This window comes from Meriones unguiculatus, chromosome 4 (assembly GCF_030254825.1).
Source record: "Meriones unguiculatus strain TT.TT164.6M chromosome 4, Bangor_MerUng_6.1, whole genome shotgun sequence".
Lineage (NCBI taxonomy): Eukaryota > Metazoa > Chordata > Mammalia > Rodentia > Muridae > Meriones > Meriones unguiculatus.
In genome coordinates, this window is record NC_083352.1 from 78,333,488 (window position 1) to 78,347,049 (window position 13,562).

Sequence of the window (13,562 nt, forward strand, 5' to 3'; positions counted from 1 at the left end):
CTCTGGTTAGTGGTTCAGCCTCTGTGAGCCTCCATGGGCCCAGGTTAATTTACTCTGTAGGTCTCTCGTGGTGTCCTTGACCCCTCCACAGAACTTTCTGCACTTGGCCCGAGTTTGGCTGTGGGTCTGCATCTGTTTCCATCAGCTGCTGGATGAAGTCTCTTTGAAGACAGTTATGCTAGGCTCCTGTCTGCAAGCATAGCAGAGCATCATTGATAGTGTCAGGGGCTGGCTCTCTCCCATGGGTGAGTCTCAGGTTGAGGCCCTCACTGGTTGGCCATTCCTGCAATCCTTGCTCCATCTTTATCACTACACTTCTTGTATGTGGGTGGGTTGGTGTCCCCCTCCCTCCACTGGAAGTCCGACCTGGCTACAAAAGGTAGTAGCTTCAGGTTCTATGTGCCCTGCTGCTGAGTTCTCAGCTAGAGCCAGCCCCATAGACTGGTAGGGCCTCCTCTGTCCCAGAGATGCCCCTCCACTGATTTATGTTCTCTCTCCAGGTCCTCCCCCTCCCACCTCCTCCCTTCGACCCCTCCCGTTGTCCCCACCCCTGTTACCGCCTTCACCCCCTCTCCCACATGGCTCCCTCCCTCCATCCTCTTCAGACGTCTGTTTTATTCCTCTTCTGTGTGAGAGTCAAGCATCCTCCCTTGGGCCCTTCTTGGTTTCTTTAGGTCTGTGCGTTATGGCATGGTCATTCTGTACTTTATGTCTAATGCCAATTATAAATAAATACATATCATGCAAGCATGTCTTTCTGGGTCTGGGTTACCTCACACAGGATGCCTGCAAATTTGCATGATGTCTTTGTTTTTAATAGCTGATTAGTATTCCGTTCTGTGAATTACCTTATTTTCTTTATCCATTCTTTGCTGGGGGGATACCTAGGTTGTTTCCAGTTTCTGACTGTTACGAATAAAGTTACTGTGAACATAGTGTCCTGGTGGTATGGTGGAGCACCTTTTGGGTATATGCCCAGGAGTGGTATGTAACTCCATTCCCAAATTTCTGAGAAACCTCAAGCTCCACAATGCTACTGAGATGACTCACTCAACACCTACTGCCTCAGCGAGAGGCGATGATGATGGAGTCTTGACTGTTCCCAGGTACACAGACATCTAGGGAGCTGTCCTTCCTGGCTTTGGGCCTTGGTTCTGAGTCTAGCCCATTTTTAAGCTTTTTAATTCCATGTGGAAAACCCAGCCAATTCAGTGCAGAACATAAATCAGAGCCTGATCTTCTCTATGCTCAAGTTTTATTATATTTTTTATCTCCTTAGCTCAAAAGAAATCAGTTCTACATCACTTTTAAAAATACACCGACTCAGTTAAATGTAATTTTCTCTAAAGCCAATTGCTTAATTAGACAATAATATCAGAGAAATTGACCATTATATCTGGTTACTGACTTTTCAGATGGCCAGTTACCATTTATATTCTTTGCAGTTGGTTTTTTTAAAGCATGGAAATAATTTATTGAGATTGTTCTTTGAAGCTATTTTTAATAGCCTAATGGCTTTTTAATTTTCAAATCATTTATACTCATCAGCTGGGGCCAAAGAGGGACTCAGACAGAATCTTGCCGAGCGGCTATTATTTCTTCTTCAGTTATTAACTGGCTGTACTTGGTAGGAAAGCCAAAGGAAGCACAGGGTTTTTCCACTATTGATGATGTACACAGTGAACCTTGGGCTGGAAGCCATAGCATGAAAAGTGGGGTTTACCAAAGGTCTTATCTGTGTTAGGCAATTTATGTAGATTGTATATATATATATATATATACATATCTATATATATATATTTTTAACAGAGAGTCATGCAGCCCATGATGGCCTCATACTTACTACATAGCTGAGAATGGCCTTGATCTCACAGTTTCAGGTCCGGGAACATTAGAATTCACTAACACGCTCATACTCAGCAAAGAGAGGTGGGGAGGAGAGCATCCTGGCTACTGTGACAGTGTTCATGTGGGATAGAACCCAAGGGCCCACATTCCCAGCCCATAATGAGAGCTCCCATTGTCCTTCCTTTACAGACAAGGAAGAGTTAAAGTCACAGTCAAGTGACTTGCAGAAAATCACACAGGAGCTGATGATGGAACCAAGTTCTGAGCCCAGCCAGCCTCATCTACCCTCCGTCTTTTTCTGTCACACAAAACTGAATCTCAGTAAATATCATGAATCAATATAAAAAAATCTGGACCAACAAGCAAGTTCCATGAGGCTAGTTACTGGGTGAACACAGAAAAAAATACTATAAGCACAGGAACACTGAATTGTGTTTGGTCGTGGCGGAACTCAGCGTCAACAAACTAAAGAAAATTACGTTGGTGGCTGTTAGTGAGGACGCAGAGGCTTTGGGCTGGATTAGCAAGAAGAGCACGTGTTGCCAAAGCTGGGAGGAGGGGCAGCTGGACAGCATGTGAATAACCCTTCTATTCTGAACAAGCTCAACCATACAACACTCAGTAATTGTTACCATCTACGGTTGTTCCTGAGATCTCAGACTGACGTATTGTAAACGTAGCATTTGGGGTCAGCTAGATGGATTCCGTCTTCCCATCAAGATATGCTGCGTTCCATGAAGGTGGTCCTAATATGGTAACAGCTAGGTACTTGCAGAACGGGGTTATTTATCTATTGGCTAAGGAAGGGGCCAGTGTGGTTTACTAGATTTCAGAAATCTCTCCTAGTTTAGCACCGACCTGTCTCCATGTCTCCAGTACTCAGGTTACAAGTCCATGTCTTCACACACAGCTTTTTATGTGGGTTCTGGGGATCAAATTTGGGTTTTTGTGCTAGCAAGGGACACACCTTGCCGACTGAGCCACCTCCTTGGCCCCTCTTCTGTGTTTTTGGGAGAAAATTTACTTTATTTTGAATTTTGTGTATGTGTGTATACACATGAATTCAAGTATACTAAGGGCAGAAGTGGGCATTAGATCCCTGAGCTGAAGTTAGAGGGGGCTGTGTGCTTCCTAATATGGATGCTGGGAACTGCATCTGGTTCCCTGTAAGAGTAGTGCAGACTCTTGACCCCTGAGGCCTCTGTCCAGTCTGGAAGAAAATTTCTTATAGGAGGCACTTTGTTCAGCTTTCTATTTGCCTTATTCTGTGTGGGTCTTCAAAGTTCCAGAAACATGGCCTTTGGATCTAAGCCATGATGCACGGTTAGAAGAACCACACAGAATAATATGACTCCAAGCACTCATCCTGTCCCTGCTTCTAAACCTCTGGTGTTCATCTGCGTTCTATTCTAAGCAATGCTGAACTGTGCTATTCTTGTCCGAGCCCACTCTATGCCTTTTCATTCATTTCAAAATTTACTCAAATTACCCCAATTGATGACAACCGATTAACATCAGAACTTGGAAATTTCAAGGCATTGATCTTAATTTTTCTTCTCTCTTCGTCTTCTCTCTCCTCTCCCTTCCCCATCTCTCTCCTCCCCGTTTATCTTTCTCCTCCTCTCACTCCTTCCTCAACTCGTTCTCTCTCTCTCTCTAAGGTCTCGATATGCACAGACTGGAGCTAAACTCACAATGCCACGACTCCAGCCTTCCCTGTGTTGGGATCACAGGTATTGCGGTGTAACACAATTCCTGGAGGCACATGAACAAATGTCTACTCACTTCAGATAAGGGGCCAACTAGAGATATCACCAAAGTCCAACTTGATGAACTAATGTTAGGGTTGCTTAGAAGAATATGGGTGAAGAGTTAGAGGTGCAGGCAGGACTCAAAGACAACTCTATCACCGAAAGCTCAACCCAGCCCGGAAGGCAGCTCACAAAACCTGGAATCCTAGAGAACACCGCACCACTGCCGCTTGACAGGTTGGAGAGTGTCTCTTCTTCCAGGCACCTCCACTGGTTTCTATCTCCTTATTAGTTCTTACAAAGCATGGTGTGTGTGTGTGTGTGTGTGTGTGTGTGTGTGTGTGTGTGTGTGTATGTGTGTGTGTGAGAGAGAGAGAGAGAGAGAGAGAGGGAGCTTGTCCATCTGGTCAGTTTTAGGAACTTTCTGCAAGCACTGAGTTGTTTACTTCCAGCGTTTTAACGCCCTGTTTCTTTAGAACATGCTGATTCTTAATCAGCTGCAGAAGAAATTACTACACAATAAGTGTACACTACCATGACCAGACACTCAATCTCTGAAGTTAATTATTAAGTACCATCCTCTCCTTCCTTTTTTCATTCCTTTCTCCCTTTCATCTTTTATTTAACAAGTTCCTTCATCTGACAGTGAAGCTTATTAAAATTTAGGAAGGAAACAAAACAAAACCCTCACTACTTTTAGGAAGTTCCTGAAATCAACCAGATTTACTAGGTTCCTCCTATTCAAGGTTACATAAACACTCTTCAAACAAGTCTAGTTGCCTAGAAGATATTTAGACCAGCTGAGCTGCCCAAAAAAGACACCTTCTCCCTAACCCCCAGCCACTGAGCTGCTTGCAAATAGTGCAGTGTGGTCCAGTTTCCCAGGTTTCATGAGCTGTTGTCTGTGGGGTGGGTTTTTTGGTGTGCAGTTGTTTTTGAGCCATTTATGCTCTGGTAAATAACCTCTTACTCCTACTCTTGTATGTATTTTCAATAAGCTCATTGCTTCATCAAGTTGGACTCCAGTGGTATCCCTATTTCACTTTGCTGTTGATTCCTTATGCGGAGTGAATAGAGATTTGTTCACATCTCCAGAGAATAATGTCACATGATCTCTTCTGTTGTCAGAAACAGAACCCAAGCCCTCTACCCTTGAACTACACTTTCAGCCCATGTATTTATCACCTTTCATTTACTCTTTTGCTTATGTGACTTCTTGAATTCAAATCTTTCAGTTGTGTTAGAAATCTCCATGCCCAGGGTCAAGGCAAGAGTTTCCAAATGAGTGGATTAACTGGAGCCCATTGAATCTGAATGTGCCAGTGTCAAAACAAAGACTAGCGGGATGAGTGTGACCTGTAGACACAGAGGCTCCCGTGGAAGTCCTTTGTGGCTGGAAATGTATTCATTCCTTCCAGGGTCGTTCACTACAAAATTCTTGCTGGATGGTTTTATATGGAATCTTATTTTCATGTGCTTTCTCTGGAAAGTAGAATCACAGAATGTACTCTTGTCCTCAGGCAGTTTAGGAATCCATGAAGAATGAATTTGCAATACAGCAGAATGAATTTGTAGAGCAGCCATTAGTGCTGGGCTAGAGCATGAGCCCTAGAGAACCCAGAGAGTGAGACAGTGCGGAGGCATAGAGGAGGGCCTATTTGAACTGGGTAATTTTTTTTTTTAATTTTACTTTTAAGACAGGGTCTCATGTAACCCTAACTTGCTTCAAACTTTCTATGCACTCAAGAATGATCTTGAATTTCTGATCTTCCTGCCTTCACTTTCAGAGTCCTTAGATTCTATCCTTGGTTTATGTGGTGTTGGGGATCAAACCCAGGGCTTCATACATGGTAAGTGAACACTTTGCCTACTCAGCCCAGGCATGGGTTGAGTCTTACAGGTTGAATCAGTGTTGGCTGAGGAGAAGTGCAGAAAGAATATCAAAGGCTCATAGACCTTGGGACCTCTGAATGCTTTGCTAGCGGCGAGAAGGCTGGTTTTAAAATGTCAAGGGACCTGGTATGTTGCAGAAAGTGAGAGGAGATGAGAAACTGTGGTCAGATTGCAAAGGGTTTTGAATTTTGGTAAAGCAGGGAGCGTAGAGGGTGAAGCAAGAGAGTTTTGAGTGAGAATAGCTTCATAGAAGATATGCCTTTCAACGTCTGCCTTCTCCTTCTGCACCAGCTGGGTGCTCATGTCAAAGAACTCGCTGTCTCTGTCAGATCTCTTCAGTGGTGGCCAGCCGGGGTGTGCCTTCTAAACAGAGAATCTTCATGCTGTTGGGTTCCCTGGAGAATGTCAGCCAAGAGTACCAAAGTGAGGAGGGAAGGAGAAGAGGTGTTTTGGGGTGAAAATGGGCAAACCCATCACACTCGTGCTGCCTCCTGTTGACTGGATAGGTAATGACCAGTTTGGCAGTATTAACTCTCACTATGATTAGGCAGCTTTTGTGTGACTTCCCTGGGAAAGACATGAAGAAACATTTATTTTTTCAGACAGGGTGTGTTGACTAAAGCAGATCCAAGAAATGATTCCATGTACAGGGAGGAAATATGTCATTGGACATTCATTCAGGGTCTAAAATGCTTCTAAGGAGACATGTTGTTTCTGATCCATTCTCCTCTCTGTTCCCTGACTGTCATGAGGTGAGCAGCTTTTCTCCATCATACATTCTCTGCGGTGGTGCTCCGCCTTACTACAAGCCCATACTGATGGAACCAGATGACCACGGACTGAGCCCTCTGAAACTGTGAGCCAAAAATAAGTCCTTCCTCCTCTGACATTTGTTTCTCTCAGGTGTTTGTTACAGGCATGAGTAGTCTGACTACTCTTGCATTGTTTGGGGTTTGTTTGGCACTCTGGGATGTGTGTGCTCATATATACACATGTGCAGGGGCACATATTTGTTGAAGTTAAAGGGTCTTAAGACATTACTTTGATTAAAAAGATAATAATAATGCCTGTTGTTTGGCCAAAGAAAGAGTTTAAAGTGACACCAACCAACCTCAGAAAAGCACTGGGATTCTATTGGAGTATGAAATCTAATATTCTAGAACATTCCAAAATCTTAAGCTTTCAGCCCTTCATAATCTAAGGTTATAGTGTAGACAAATTTCAACTTCTAGTGTATGTGGTTCAGGCATTTTTTTTTTTTTTTGATAGAGTGTCTCTCACCATCATGGAGCTTGCTGAGTTAGGCTACACTGGCTGGAAAAGACTCTCAGGATCTCTTGTTTCTGCATGTCTGTCTTGTGCTAGGGTTTCACGTGTGTGCCACCACACTCAGACTTTTTAATGTGAGTTTTAGGGACTGAACTCGTTCCCAATGTCCCCAAGGCAAGCAGCATTCTAACTGGCCATCTCCCCAGCCCCTTGTTTGGTTTTCTTTAAACATCCAAGGTAGCTTCTGGACACCTGTTTCATTATAGCAGAAGTCTATCATTCTTTCTCCCAACTGCTCTGCTTCTAATATCTGCAAGTAGGTCCAGAAACATCACAGACTTCACCTCTAACATGGAGGTTTATTGCCATACTTGCACATCTGACCTTATACATTTGCTAAACTGTTCTGTTGAGGAAAGAGAGACTTAATTGTTCTAAAATTGAAGGGCCTTAAGACGTTACTTTGAGTAAAAAGATAATAATAATAATAATAATAATAATAATGCCTGTTATTTGGCCTCAGAAAAGCATTAAGATTCTACTGGGGTATGAAATCTAATATTCTAGAACAGTTCAAAACCATAAGCTTTCACACCTCATAATCTGTTATTGTCTTGATCAAGTTCTGCTTCTTATAGATATTCAAGATTTGTATTCATTCTTTTCCTCCTTGGGTTTGCTTTGCTGGTGAGTGACTATAGGTCTCAAGTTTTCTTTCTTTCTTCCTTCATTTGTTTCTTCCTCCCCTTCTCCTTCCCTCCCTCCCATCTTTTCTTCCTTTCACTCTTCTTTCCTTCTTTCTCTCTGTATCTATCACTCTGTCTTTCTCTTTCTTAGTCTTCCCCTTTCTGCATTATTTATTTGAGAAATGGTCTCAATGATGTATCTTAGACATTCCTTGAACTTATAAGCCACACATCTACAGCACACTTTCCTGAATGCATAATTCCCTGCACCGATCAACTGTGTTATTCTTCCAAGATGGGTGGCCCCTCCCATGTACATTCAATTCCCGTAGAAAGGATAGTTCTGTGTTATTTGAAGCAGATGACCTGGGCTTTCAGCCTTAGCTACCAGAATCCTGAAATAACTTCAGCTGAGAATTCAGGAAGTTGTTTCCCCATCTACGGAAGAATTATGACAGAAAGCAGAAGGGTCGGAGCGAGATGCTAGATTGCTGAGCTGTCCACCAGACAAGACTGTCACTGAAGCAGAGCTAACATTTTCTTTCATAGACTCCCATTTGACAGATCCTGACATTTCGAGGTCCCTCTGTTGCAGTAGAGTACCACAACTCATACCACTAACTGAAAATGACCCAAACTCATCAACCTGTGTACCTCAAGAGCTTCAGAGAGGTCTAGGTTTGCTTAGAGGGTCTGTTAGTTCAGTGTGGACTGGAGGGAGTGTCAGGAAAGCCGGCCTTTACCCGTCAACTCGACCACACCAGGCACCTAGTCCCAGACTGGGAATTATGAGTAGGAGTTGAAACAAGGGAGAAAAATGTTTTAGTCTTTCCTAGCTTACAGTGACAACTGATCACAACTGATGGCCACAACCCCAGGCATTAATTATCTCTCAGTTTCAAGAGCCAGAAAGGATGACGGTGGCAGGTCCATGCTTCCCCTCAAGACTGTAGCAAGAAGCTGCCTCCTCTTGTATTTTGAATGTGACAAGTTTCCCAAGAGTATTTAATCATTTGGTCTCACCTGGTATTGCTCTTTGGGGAGGTTGTGGAGTCTCGCTAAAAGAAGTATGTGACAGGAGGAGGGCCTTGAGTTTTTTTTTTTTTTTTTTAATAGTCTGGCTCCACTTCTTGTTCTCAGCTTTCTGGCTGTGAGTGTGATGTGATCTGATGCTTCAGTCTCCTGCTACAATGCTGTCCCCACTTTCACAAACCATGACCCCTTAAACCATGAGCCAAAACAAGCCTTTCCTTCCCGAGTCCCCCCCCCCACCCCCCCAGGTATTTTGTGAAAGAACCAGAACAAGTAACTAAGTAAAATACCTTTCATGTTTCTGGCTCCTGTTGGTTCCAGGTCTTCTGTGACATTGGCCACCACCCTCTAATGTCTGCCTTGATGGCCACATTGTTCTCTGTTTTATACCAGTCCCCACATTCTTTTTTGTTGTTGTTGTTCTTTTTTTTCCATTTTTATTTTAATTTTTATTAATTACACTTTATTCACTTTGTATCCCCCTGTGGCCCTCTCCCTCCTCCCCTCCCAATCCCACCCTCTCTCTCCCTTCTCCGTGCATGCCCCTCCCCAAGTCAACTGATAGGGGAGGTCTTCCTCTGCTTCCTTCTGATCCTAGTCTATCAGGTCTCATCAGGAGTAGCTGCATTGTCTTCCTCTGTGGCCTGGTAAGGTTTTTTCCCCCTCAGGGGGAGGTGATCAAAGAGCAGTTCAATCAGTTCATGTCAGAGACAGCCCCTGTTCCCATTACTATGGAACCCACTTGGACACTGAACTACCATGGGCAACATCTGTACAGGGGTTCTAGTTTATCTCCATCAATGGTCTTTGGTTGGAGTATCAGTCTCAGAAAAGAACCCTGTGCCCAGATTTTTTGGTTCTGTTGCTCTCCTTGTAGAGCTTCTGTCCTCTCCAGGTCTTACTATTTCCTACTTCTTTCATGAAATTCCCTGCGCTCTGCCCAAAGTTTGGCCATAAGTCTCAGCATCTGCTTTGATACCCTGCAGGGTAGAGCCCTTCAGAGGCCCTCTGTGGCAAGCTCCTGTACTGTTTCCTGTTTTTGCCTTCTTCTGATGTCCATCCTCTTTGCCTTTCTATATGGGGTTTAAGCATTTAGCCAGAGTCCTCCTTCTTGATTAGCATCTTTAGGCGTACAGATTTTAGTAGGTGTATCCTATATTATATGTCTAATATCCACATATGAGTGAGTATATACCCTGTGTGTCTTTTTGCTTCTGGGATACCTCACTCAAGATGATCTTTTCCAGTTCCCACCATTTACCTGCAAATTTCATGATTTCCTTGTTTTTTTAATGCAGAGTAATATTCCATTGTGTAGATGTACCACAATTTCTGTATCCATTCCTTAGTTGAGGGGCATCTGAGTTGTTTCCAGCTTCTGGCTATTACAAATAAAGCTGCTACAAACATGGTTGTGTACTTGAGCATCTTTTGGATATATGTGTAGGAGTGGTATAGCTGGATCTTGAGGAAGCGCTATTCCTAATTGTCTGAGAAAGTGCCAGATTGATTTCCAAAGTGGTTGTACAAGTTTACATTCCTACCAGCAGTGGAGGAGGGTTCCCCTTTCTCCACAACCTCTCCAGCATGTGTTGTCACTTGAGTTTTTGATCTTAGCCATTTTGATGGGTGTCAGGTGAAATCTCAGGGTCGCTTTGATTTGCATTTCCCTGATGATTAAGGATGTTGAGCATTTCTTTAAGTGTTTTTTGGCCATTCGATGGAAAATACAGTCACCCACATTCTTTTTGCCCCTCTTCTCCCCTTCTTCCCTCTCTCTCCTTGCACTCATTTGCTCCTTTTGTCGTCCCCTCCTAACATCTCTTTTTCTACTTCTCTTCATTATCCCCCTCTCACTTTCTCTCCTTTCCCTCACTCATCCTCTCCATTTCTCCCTCCTTTCTCCTCCCCTCCCTTTCTCCTTCCTTTACCTCCCCTCCCTCTTCCCTTTTTCTTTTCTTACCTCCTCCCTCCTTTGTTTCTCTTTATTTCCTTCCTTCTCTCCTTCTTTTCCCTCCCTCCCTCCCTCCCTGTCTTCCTTCCTTCCTTCCTTCCTTTCTTCCTTCCTTTCTTCCTTCCTTCCTCTCTTTTTCCCTCCTGCTTTAGCCTCCCAAGAGCTGGGATCAGACTTGAACCATTAGACCCGGTTGCTGAGGAAACACTCTGAATGTTAGTTTAGGCTTCTAATTTTCAAAATTTTAAAGCAAGAAGAGCATTCATAATTCATAATTCCATTTTTAAAATCATTAAATGTGTTATGTTTATTTCATGTTTTTTAAAAAGCACACACAGGCTGGGCTGGGGAGATAGCTCAGTTGGTAAAGTGCTTGCCACGTGAACATGAGGATGTGAGTTTGATCCTTCAAAATCTATATGAATAAAAGTGAGCCAGACACATAAAGCACATGCCTGTAATTCCAGCGCTGGGGAGGTAAGGATGGGAGGGTCATTGTGACCCACTGGTCACCAGTCTAGCCAAACAGGTAAACTTTGTGAGAGACCCTGTCTCAAAAACTAAAGTGGAGAAGGACTGGGGAAGACAGACATTGACGTCTCCCCTGCCCCCAGGCATATATGCACCCACTGCCAGACGGCAGTTTCCTCTGACAGAAACATTCCCTTCAGGAAGGATGGCGGAAGGTCATGAGACTCAGGGAGCAGACAAACACCACATATCTGAGGGAGATGAAACTTGTAAGATTCTGGAGGACTCCTCCCAAAGTGTGGAGGCAGCAGCAAACTGAGCAGTCTAGCTGCTGAGAGGTGATGTTCCAGCTTGTCCAGTCCCCACAAGTCATGCAGATAGCTCCAGGATGCAGCTTTCATGAGCTGTCACTCATGCTGGGGTGGCCTTTTGCTACTGAAGCTCTCTTTGATCCATCCTTGCTCTTGTGAGTAACTCCTTAACCATGGACAATAATCTCAATAAACTCATTGGTTTACCATGCTTGATTTTGGTGTAATTATCATTTTGGTTTGTCGTGGGTTCACTCTCTGAGGTGAGTAGCCATGTATGTGTCTCCCCAGGAAATGTCTCATACAGAACACATCAATAAATTGGGCATGGTGGCCCACACCTTTGATCCCAGTATTCAAGGAGGCAGAGGCAGGCAGATCTCTGTGAGTCCAAGGCCAGCCTGGTGTACAATGAATCTAGGACAACCAAGGCTACACAGAGATACCCTGTCTTGAAAACCCAAAACTCAACTCAACCCAAACACCCTCCCCAAACAAACAAACAAACAAACAAACCATATATAATGTATTTTCTATTCATTTCTAGCACCAATAGACTCTCCTTTCTGGATTCCTATTAGTCAATGGCATCTCCACATCTCTGTTAAATCTCTTTTTTGGGAGATTCCACTGGAATGCATGTGAGGAGGAGTGGTTCATTACATTGAGCATCTTGGGGTAGGGCAGGCAGTAGGGAGCCCAGGCTTCCATAAAGCGTGCTTCCCTCTCACTATGGTTGATCTGGGGTGAGTTATGGCCCCACGCTGATTCATAAGTGGAAATCTATATCCTCCCTGGTTATGCTCTGCGCAACCTCTTGTCATCTTCCCTTGTGAATATTGATTGCATTTAAACAGACTCTCTGCCCCAGGCCTGGTCAAGGCACCAATTACATGTCCAAATCTCTTTCTCTCTGCTTACACAGGCCTGTACATGATTATAAATACGGGCCTGATTGCAATATGAGCCCTCCATGGAAAGCAAAACACATCACCTGAATAATTAATTGGAAGGCTCTTTCTAACTGAAAAACAAGAGCCATGTGAACACACAAGGCTGAGGGAGCAATTCATCAGAACACCTTCACTCATCGCTCTGCTGGTCCCATTCCGGCTCCTTTCACAGGCCCGGCTTTCCTTTGCTCAGTGGGGAACTGTTCTGAATTCCCATTGTGAAAGTTTGAGTCTGATGATTTAATTGAATAAAAACAACTGGGTCAGTTCAGGGTAGTATAGGCCTGTGATTCCAGCACTTGGAGGCAGGAGTACTGTTGAGTTCAGTGCCAGCTTGGATTACAGTCTGGAGCCCTACTGAAGGGGAGAAAGAAATATGTTATACATCTCTTGCCTTTACTATGTGTCTAATGTAGTCAAGCTACTGTCTTGTACTATGAAAGCTTACATAGCAGTTTCAGCCTCGGGGCTCTGGAATTCTGAAGAAATAAAATGAGTTAAAGTTTTTCTTCTGCCGTGTTAAGGATGCTGAATTCTGCCTTAGTACTCCCACATGCTTATCTGGAGAGAACACACGTACACGAAACTCTCTTAAGAAACTGCGTACTTGGGTTGGTTTTAATGTCAACTTACCACAGATTACAACCACCTGAGTGGGGAGCCTCACCCGGAGAACTGCCCTGATTGACGTGGGGAGGCCCTCTCCAGTTGTGGGCAGCGGCTTTGGGCGGCAGCCTGAATGGAAAAGCGCATGCCTAAGGGAGATAATGCTGGCTTGGCCTCCCTCGTGCCTCTCTGTTGATTTCCTCACTGCTGCTGCTGATTCCTGTTGCAGAAGAGCCAGCGTTCCTAAGCATTCATTGTGGATTAGGGACCAGTGGCTGTTCAGGAAACTTCCAGGCACCTGGCACCAGATTTGGGACACTGAGGCATCTCACCTTCTGGTCGGAGTGACTGACTTCCTTAGGCAGTAGCCCCCTGCTGAGAGATCTTTTCTGGAACTCCTCTAGTGCCAAGGCCTCAGCTTTAATGACTGAGTATTACATTCGCAGTGTCTCCAGTATGATTTGGCTCTCTTAATAAGTCCATCTGTCATCTATCTATCTATCTATCTATCTATCTATCTATCTATCACCTATTTCTTGTATATCTACCATTTATTTATCAGTCTATCAATCATCTATCTGTCTATCTATGTATCATCTATCTATTGTATATTTACCATTTATCTATCTGTCTGTCTGCCTATCTATCCATCTACCTATCTAAATGCCATCCTTATCAATTCCACCTCTGAAGACATGCCCAACCTCAATGAAGTTTCCCCCCAAGTGGCCATGAAGCATGGAGGCCATCTGCAGGTGGCCACGTCAGTGAAGAAATCAACTGTCCAG